A 10,005-nucleotide genomic window follows, 5' to 3' on the forward strand; every position below is an offset into this window, starting at 1 on the left:
CCAATCAGACTTAGTGTCTGAACCTGTTTGATTGCCTTTTATCCTGAAGCCCAAGTTCAAGTAGGGAGACGAGGATCATCTGAAATAAGTGTCTCCCATCGCTGGCTGTTTTATATGAAAACCTCCAAATTACAAAAGGAGCTGTCTTTATAGTTCGAACGAAAGTATCACTTTACATAACCCAGCCGTGGTGTTCCCACCCTCCTTGACAAATGGCAATTTAGGTCAAGGCAGGTTGCAAGGTGCGCTCGCTGCTGGGCTGGCAGAGTACAAGGGCCGTTGAGTGACACATGAGATAAAGGAAGAATTTGGGGCATGAGGAATGAGAGAGAGAGAGAGAGAGAGAGAGAGAGAGAGAGAGAGAGATTAAAGTGCAGAAGAAGAGAGGAAGAGCAGGTGGGAGGGGGTTACAAGAAAGTTTACACAAACCATCTGTGCATCATCGGTGTGGCTGGGCTGGCTTACATTCACGTTGCTCGTTTGTGTGATTGTTTTTGAACAAGAGATCTCTTGAATATAGATGGTCTCATTTTCCCCTGTTTATACCCAGATCTCCCATCTTCTTTTTTTTCCTTCTTCTTTTTAAAAGTCAATTTGCACATGAGTGAACATATCAGTGTTGCTGTTGTATTGTTGATCATTGCTGTGTTTAAAGAAATAATAACAAAACACTTGTAATTATCTTCTGCATGCATGTGGGTAGTACCCTGGAAATCCAGGCTCACCACTAGCAAATTTAAGAATGCTTTGCATAGTACTACTCTGGGCAAGAACCATTGGAGCTCGTTAACTACTGTATGTTGAAAAATTCCTACTGACCAATCAAATCATGGTATCTGATATGGGCGGGTATAGCCAGAAGACGACAGTGCTGCGCCGTCAAAGTCGTGATAGTAAATAACAAAGATGGCTGCGGCCGTATACGTTGTTTGAAATAGCTTTGGCCTCTACACTTGACGCTTTGGACTAAGCTTTTTCTTTTAAAAAAAATCTAATTACCAGGCGAGCACACAACTCTTTCTTTAGCAAAGAAAGATGTATTTGCTATTTTGCCGACCAAATACGACAAAGTTTTATTTAGCTCCGAATACGTCATTCACTGCTCTGATTGGTCGAATTCGGTCGTAGTGCTATCCAATTGGGTGCAGTAGTATTTTGAAATGCATGCGTTGGTGCCTCCCCTTGAGATGGGAAGGTCTATTTCTCATCGCCAGACCCTACATAGTTTTAGATTTGGGTCTGGATTTCCAGGCTATGTGGGTAGCTCAACACCCTTCAATAACATTCTAACTACTTTTCCTGGCTGCAAACCTTTCTCCTGGCACCCACCACCTCTTTCATTGAGGATTCCTTTGCTTCTTGCTTGCCTGAATAGCCAATTACATGACTAATACTTTTCTAGTCAAGCCGGTTGATATTTTTTTTTCTCTGCACAAAATGTTCCCTTGATTTATGCCTCACAACATTACATAAAATGGTAGGTAAACAACTTTTTGCTCATAAACACCAAGTAACCACGGCAAGGGAATAAGGAAAGAGAAAGATTACTTGTGACACACCCTCTGCTCTCCAATGGTTCTATCACACAGGGGAGCTGAAGTTTTTACAGTCTGACAGAGAGTGAGTATTACAGCATCTCCGCCTCACGCCCACTAGTTTCTAGGTTATAGACTTCAAATCAAATCTACTGTAAGCCATTGAGAATTCCAGGGGGGAAGTCAGTTTTATTGGGAGCGTTTGATTGGTTCTGGTCTCGCTTGGATTGCCCCCTTCCCAAAATAACGGTCATAAATTCAGGCATGGCTGTGAGCCAACCAGACACCTCCACATGTCTGGTATAGCGAACAGACCATCATTAGGAAAGAAAAGCCCCAAGTGGCTCATATATTTTTTTTTATGTGTGTGTTTGGATCCAAATGCCTACCCTTTACAATCGTTTGTTCCTCGGCACTTTCGCTGTGAAACAAGCCCATCAGCAGTGCTCTCTGGTGCATAATTGGTGCCATTAGCACAGCACATCACACCCACTCCCAGGCACTGGGCGGCAGCGACAGTGAGGTGGCCTACTATGTCTCTCTCCCTTTCTATCTCTCGTGCTCTTCATCCCACCAACTGTTCAGCACACGCAGGACTCGCCACCATCTCCATTTGTGGGACTAATGGGCCTGGCAGATGACAGCAGACCAGGCCACAGCGGATTCGGCCTGGCAGCAACAAGGGTGCGCAGAGCCGACTTCTGATCGGTCAGAAAGAGGGACACTGGGAAGGAGGGAGGGAGAGACCATGTTAAAAGATATAGTGTGTAACGTTTTCATATCAATGAATGTCGTGTGGTTTCAAGTCGCCGAACCTGGAGAGTAGAAGCTAAGGTCTTGAGAACTGTCTCGAAGGACCAATTAATGTTAGAGTTATTTCCGAGTACTCAAAATGCAATGGTCACATCAGATGAACAAAAATGTTACTATTTCTATCTAAACCTCATTGTCTAATCTAGCTTCAGACAAGTCAAGATATTGATGACACACGAGGCGCTGTTAGTTTCATTTTATGAAACATAGAAACTTACAATGTTGCCATAGTTTTCCACTTCTCCCAAATGCAAGGACACAAAACAATCCCAAGGTTTAAGCAAATGATAAACATTAAATCTGAAATCACCAGTTTGGAGGAGAAATCCCAAGAAAAATAAGAAAGAAAAATCCCAATGCGCCCAAGAAATGTTTCAGTTGTTGAACATACAACGGAAGGTATAAAATCCATGCGCAAACACCAAAGGCTTACCTCATTGAGATGTGCTGAGAGTGTTGTTGTGATTACTCAGAATTCCTCATGGGGGCGACAGAAGTTACGAACTATATCTTTAACATTCGCCAGCTGGGATTTTGATAGTTACATTGCTGAGAAAAATTGACCAGTGTGTGTGTGTGTGTGTGTGTGTGTGTGTGTGTGTGTGTGTGTGTGTGTGTGTGTTTTGCATGTGTGTGTGTGTGTGTGTGTGTGTGTGTGTGTGTGTGTGTGAGAAAGAGAAAACTTCAGATAATCTTCAAATTGAAAGTCTAGTCACACACCTTGGTGTGTTCTGCAGAAGTTGTGCGAGCCCAGTAAACACAAGAGACACTGACTAACAACTTGTCTAAACACAATTTCTTGGCTGATTTCATTGATTATTTGTCTAACTTCAGTTCTGCTCTGTCAACGCAACTGCTCCCAGTCTGCTCCAACTCCAACACACATGCAGCACACACACACACACACACACACACACACAGCTCAAACACGCCCTCCCACACACACAGATGGTCTGAGAGATGCCTCGACAATTAGGCTGATCCATTAAAAGTATCTCGCTGTAACAAGCCGAAGGGAGCATGCTGCTGGATCTCGCGGTGCTCTGAGGCGTGCTGATTCCTCTGCACTCTGCCGGGCCTCCTGGGGCCTCTCTGTGTGACCGAGCCCTTTTCTTAATTACACCTGAGAGCACAGAACAGCTGCTCCTCTTCCACATCTGTGTCTCCATCAATCGAGTCTGTGAATGGGGCTTAAATGTTTAATGTAAAGCAAACTGGCAAAGTATGCAACACCCTCCCATCCCCACCCCGCTCCATTTCTGATTGCTGTGAAAAGTCCCTGGTTTTGAATCAAGTTGCCAGTGATGTTTAATCTGACTGCTATTTTCCTTTGCCAACAGACATTAATTACCTTATCCTGAGAGTATTCATTATCATGGATTAAATAATTTTTTTAAACAAATCTTGATTTGGCAGCCAGAGCTTAAAGGTGCACTTTGCAGTTTCAGAGGAGGGGAATTATTTACATTTGCAGAGCCTGCAGTTAGTGTACAAAACATATTTACTCTACATGTAATTCTAAGTATTGAATAATGTTATCATCATTAATCAAAACTTAATTATTTACGCCCCTGGAACTAAAAGTATGACTGGAATATGTCTGTTAACTAAACTGTGGGTCCTGCTGCTATACATTTTCTAACTTCAAACAGTGTTCCAGGAATCACATTTTACTGTGAGGAAAGTTGGTTTATTCCCTTTTGAGAATATTCTTCAAAATGTTCACTTCTCAGACACACCCAAAGTTACATGGTGCACCTTTAACTCTCCAAATATAACGTTTCTTGATAAAGGGGGTTAACTTTTATCCCTTTGTGTACTTTTTTTTCCTTTTTTTTCTAAGATTTGTTTTTTAAATGTCGCTGAAACACAAAATCTGAGGATTGTTTTGCAAGGTGGAGAGCTTAGAGAACAGACCGGGGCTGCTCAATGGCCTTGCATCGCCAAACAAGGCTAAAAATAATTAGCACAATATGAGCCTCTTCAATATTGCAGCTTTTTTGCTGCCTCGCTGGCTGCATTTTGGGTGTGCAATCTTTGAGTTGGCCTCTACAAAGCTTTAAGCCTACATTTAAGGGTAATGCGATTTATACAAGATAAGTAAAGTTTCATTTTGGTAATTTGATCTAAATAAGTGGGTCTATATTTGTAGGAATATGTTTAATTGCTTGCCTATGTAGATGAGAAGATGGATACAACCCCTTTATTATTACTGTACATTTTAGGCTACCAGCAGCAACTGCTTAGCTTAGCACAACAACTGGAAACAGGGGAAACATCTATAGCCTGACTCTTTCCATCGGTAACAAAATTGTGCTAAGCAAAGCTAACCAGCTCTTGTTTGTAGCCGCACATTCATTGTAAAGATGTGCAAGTGTTATTGATTCCTATCATAAAGCATATAAGAGCAATTTCCATAATGTCGGACTATTCCTTTAGTGCACTTGATTATTTGCTCATCTATTTAAACATAACATTTGTATATGGAATTCAATTATTATAACTGTTGGGATTGATTGACTGTACAAAGACTTAACAAAGACTTAAACACCTAAAAAATAGATAAAAAATGTGTTGTTAAGATTTATTATTTAAGGTCAAATCAATCAAAATCTCGTAAAAACCAAATATATTAATCTATTTAAACAATCGGCAGCTATGTGAGATCAACCGCCGCAGTGCAAAATTCACTTCAAGTCCACTCACAATGTGTAAACAAATATATCACATAAATACACTTTAGTCATGTATAGGCTTTCCCCAATGACATTAGCAGGCACAGCACATAGTGTCTCATATATTATTGACACTTGTTGTGAAGTGTGGACAGGTAGCAAATGACTTGATTAGATTACAAGATGATGAAAAACCATTTTCCAGATGCTAGTTTGAAAGATTTTATTCAAATTCATGTGAGCTTGGTACAAAAAAGAAGTTCTAAGGTACTTCCGTTTCAATATTTGAAATATAAAAGTCTAGTCTATATTATCACGTGTAATAAAATGCACAATTGAATCAATGTGGACACTGTCAGCAAGTCAATAACACATATGATCACTTCATGCACTGTGTCTCATTTTGTGTTTCGCAAACATAAACTGCAATACTGGATCAATAGTGCCGTTCCCTCTGCAGCAGTATGTTGTTACACTTGCTCAGTACTCATAAGCTTCAGCAGATATTGATTCAATATTACAATTTGTGTGTGCAGCTTTCCATGAGATAGCCTAAGGAGCATTTTGATCAAAGATGGGAGAACTTGCACCCACAAATGTAAGCTAGTTAAACATGCATTTGGCAAGTATGCTATTTGTTTGTTTGTTTGTTTGGCCTGTTATTCACAACCCTGCTATTTGGAAACATCAAAGTGGGGGAGACAGCTCTCCTTTGATATAAAAACATGTATATAGATGCAGCAAAAATGCCTGGTTGATCCCGATTTTTTTGAGGAGTGCATTTAAAATATGTTTTATGGTAATCCTCCAATGACTCATGATGAGCAAGTGTGCAAAAGGTTCAGTTTGCTTGTGTGTTTGTATCTAAATTATGTATGATATTCAGTATGACACCTAAGGCTAGAATTTCTTCTTTAAAGCTGCACTGATCTGTATCAAACAATGGATCAAATGGCACTCTTAACAATCAACCCACAGGGAACGTATGTATCCTGCAGTTCACACAGCCTTATGTTCCCACGTCTTAGTAAGTTGTATATAGTCTATTACAGTCTAAATGCTCTGAGAGAAAGAAAGAAAGAACTACACAGTTAGTGACTAGCTGGTATACCTATTGGGGCATTTAGAAGCTAAATAGTCTGAAATTTCCCACCAGTCTTGGTGGTGACTTAAAACACAGCTATTAGGAGAATGACAAATTAAACACCCCTATATTCATCAGGTGGCCAAAAACATGCAACAAATAGATACTAATGTTGCTCTGTGTCTGCTGGATGTGCACCTCTGCAAAAGTGTGTTAACACATTAGCTTAATACATTTGTTTAGGTGGTAAGTGCTGTGTTTACAACTACTTGCACTGCCCACCAAATGGCAAATAACTTTATCAATGCGACTTCCAGATCAATCAAAATAACAGTTATAGTCTAAATATAAAATGTATTAGATAAGAAGTTGTGAAGCCATAAATTCAGCAAGCGTAAGTAAGAAAATGTGTTCAGTTTTACAGATACTAACAAAAAAAACAAACATAATAAAAAAAAGTCTGGTTTCAGTTATTTTCGTTACTTAAATGTACAGCACGGTAACAGTGTCAGTGGGTTCTTTGGATTCTTTTGACATGTGAGCGTGCGGTACTTTCTGGCCGTTACACTCTCCCTTATTGGCACACAGCAACCTGTTGACAGAGCAGCCTGACTGGTTTTTCGTCATTTAATGTGACATTACTGCCATGCAAGTATGTCAGAGCATCAGATAAGGTCAAAACAGGTTGTCATCTTCATCAACAGCATTGTCAGTTTTCTGTGTGCATTGAAAACCTCAAATTCAACTTAAAAACAGCTGAGAAATTGGTGTCAGCCATGACTTTTCTTTTTCTTTAGAAAAAGAGGAAATTATATTATTTTGGTCACAAGCCAAAATGGGGGGTTTAAAGAAAAAAATGCATTTCATCAGGTTCTCACTTGTTTCTTAGCACAGTTAATGTCAGTTGGATATACAATGCCTTGCTACTTTACAAAAGCTGTTAAGCACTATGTTCAACACCAGAAGTTAACCTCTCAGTACATCCAGTGTCTACATTCATTTTGATGTCCTTGGGCGTGTTAAGTCCCGAGTGATAGGCTGCTCCGCTGTGCTTCTGTGAGGCCGTTGCCCTCTTTCTTAGAATCACTGCTACTGCTACAATTACCCCAACCAGCAGCAGCCCACCCAGTACTGCCCCCACAGCATACCCTGTAACATTGCTTCCTGACTCCTCAGCTGGGGGGCTAGTGTCAGGCTTTCGGTTCCCAGGATCTGAATCACTTGTGCCTGTTGGCTTGGCTAAGGCCAAAATGTTCTCCTGTTTAAAAATGCACCTGGTTGTGTCCTGCCAGTCTTCGTCATCCTTGTATTCATATTCCCCAGGATCTTCTGCATTCAAATCTTCTTCGTAATCCCCATCCTCCTCCAGGAACTCCGGGCCCCCTAAAACAACACACCAGTACACCCCTAGATCTTTCACCTGCAGGTAGGAGATGGTCAGCTTGGAGCCATTCTCAGACAGAGTCACTCTGCCCCTCAGATCCTCTGGGATTGGAACGGTCTCATCATTGGAGTCATGGATAAGTTCAGGTTTGCCAGATGGTTCTCGGCGGTGCCACTGCAACCCTTGGAAAGACTCTTTGCCAACATCACAATCTAGCATGACGTCCCCACCCTCAAAAACAGATCTTTCTTGGGATTTCTTTTTGGGGCAGAGCACCAGAGTGTACAGATATTCAAGGGAAGAGGAGATGCACGAATAGTCCCCAGTCTGATCGTCAGAGACTGCAGGAATCACCAATGAAAAGTCCTCTGATTTTGCACCAAGCGATATGTACATTTGATTGTGCTTCACGATGCTGCTACTATTGATTCTCCCCAGTGGTGTCTCCCATTGCTGTTCTTTACCATCAGAGGGGCAACTTAGCACAACTCTGTCCCCTTGTGAGGCAAAAATGTCCCTGGTTTCACTGTGGTCCGGTAGGTACATGTTTTGGAAACTGAGACAATTCTGACCTTTGATCACAAGACAGTAAAAGTGCTGGTTATTATTTAACATGCTGTTATTAAGCAAGAGCAAGGCCCCGCTGTCTCTGACCTGTATGGCAGCCTCCAGCTCCTCCACCAGAGGGTCCAGTGACACACTGCTATCCAGGAAGAGTGTGAGCTTGTACAACGGATACATTTCACGGTACCATCGCACAGAGGTTCCCTCCAAACCAATGGAGGTGCTGTTGCACAGAAGCTCAGAACCTCCATCTCCCTCCTCCACAATGATCTCTTCAGATTCCACCTCCTCGTTGCACACATAGAGCTGGTGTGTGTGCTGGCTGACCAGTGTGCGGCCCTGCCAGCATTCCCTCCGATAAATCCCTGAGTCCATGTGTGTGAGGCTACTGATCTGCAGCCCGAGCAGGCTCTGCTGCTCGCTGATGCTGATGCGTCCCTCCAGGTCTGCAGGAGGTGTAATGGCCGGGCTGCTGGCCGAGGAGTTGCCAAGCAGCTGGTCTCCCTCTGGAACAACTCTATAAACGACAATATAATCCACTCCGAAACAATAGCCCATCTCGATAACGCTGCCCTCTGCCTTGAACCTGGGCTCTACCTCCTCACTGTGGACACAGTGGAGGGGCAGGAGGACAAGAAGAAACTCCAGAAATCTGGTGCCGATCATGTTGTCGTCTATCCCAGGCCATGTGTTTGTCACACACTGGGAGGTGTTCTCTTCTCACAGTTAGCCAGGGTGCAATGTACCAACTTTGGATTGTCAGTTCCGCCTCCGGCTAATATCAGTTTCCTCCTCTTCTACACACACACACACACACAAACACACACACACACACACACATACACACACACAAACACACACACACACACACACACACACACACACACACACACACACACACACACACACACACACACACACACACATACACATACACACACACACACACACACACACACACACACACACACACACACACACACACACACACACACACTTGTCAAGTCACTCTGTGAGTGACAGGAGTGGGTGGAGAGGCATTCAAGTCATTTAGGTCATTTATGTAATTGTGACAAGTCTGCAACAAGCCATAAGGCTAAACAGAACAGAAAGGAAAAATATAAAAAGTTTTTGCTCCTGGTGTCGATGTGCAGTTGGACAGGTTTTCACCCAGCTGTGGGCGTGGTCAGTCACCATGCTAGGTCACTTGACTGAGGGAGTGTTTATGTGTTATATGCTCATGGGAATTCCGTGCCACCAGGCATGATTGTGTATTAGCAAATGCAACACTGCTCTTATTCAGTAAGCGTGCTAATCTGAACAAAATCTAGAAGTATCAGGTCTCCGTTGCCTGGCAGCTATCCTTTTTAGTGCCCATGAAATATTCCTTCTATCTTGTAATTCTACTGGAACTAGAAGGAGCTGTGTCTTATGGTTTCACATTGTGCAAGAGTTCAGTTGTACAACAAACTGCACGTAAGCTGTAAAATCAAATGGTTTCCTGTTCTTTCATGAAAACCTTTTAGGAACAGATTCACTTCTGCTCATCTGTGCTTCTATTAGTGGTCTCATATTGTGCCACTTTGCATCGTAGCAAATGTTTTTCATATTGTTCATCATATGTTTTAATTTCTGATTTGTCATTGTTAATGTCTAAACAGTTCTTTAATCACAATAAACATAGTGGGGGGGTTAATCATTTATCAATACTCATCTGCTCCACTAGTTAAAAGGAATTTACGCTTGCCAGATCTACTATCCAATATAAGTTAATTTGTCACCAAAGATAAAAACTTGACTTTGAATCCAAACTTCTCACAGGTTTTGCATCCAATGTTAAATGCCCATATACACGGCACAACAAGGAAATCACAATAGGAAAAATTTAGCCTACTGTTAAACCAAGGGCATATGATTTAAATCAACAATTATTGTTTACGCTGCAGCAAG

This window comes from Ammodytes marinus, assembly GCF_949987685.1.
Source record: "Ammodytes marinus genome assembly, chromosome: 5".
Taxonomy (NCBI): domain Eukaryota; kingdom Metazoa; phylum Chordata; class Actinopteri; order Uranoscopiformes; family Ammodytidae; genus Ammodytes; species Ammodytes marinus.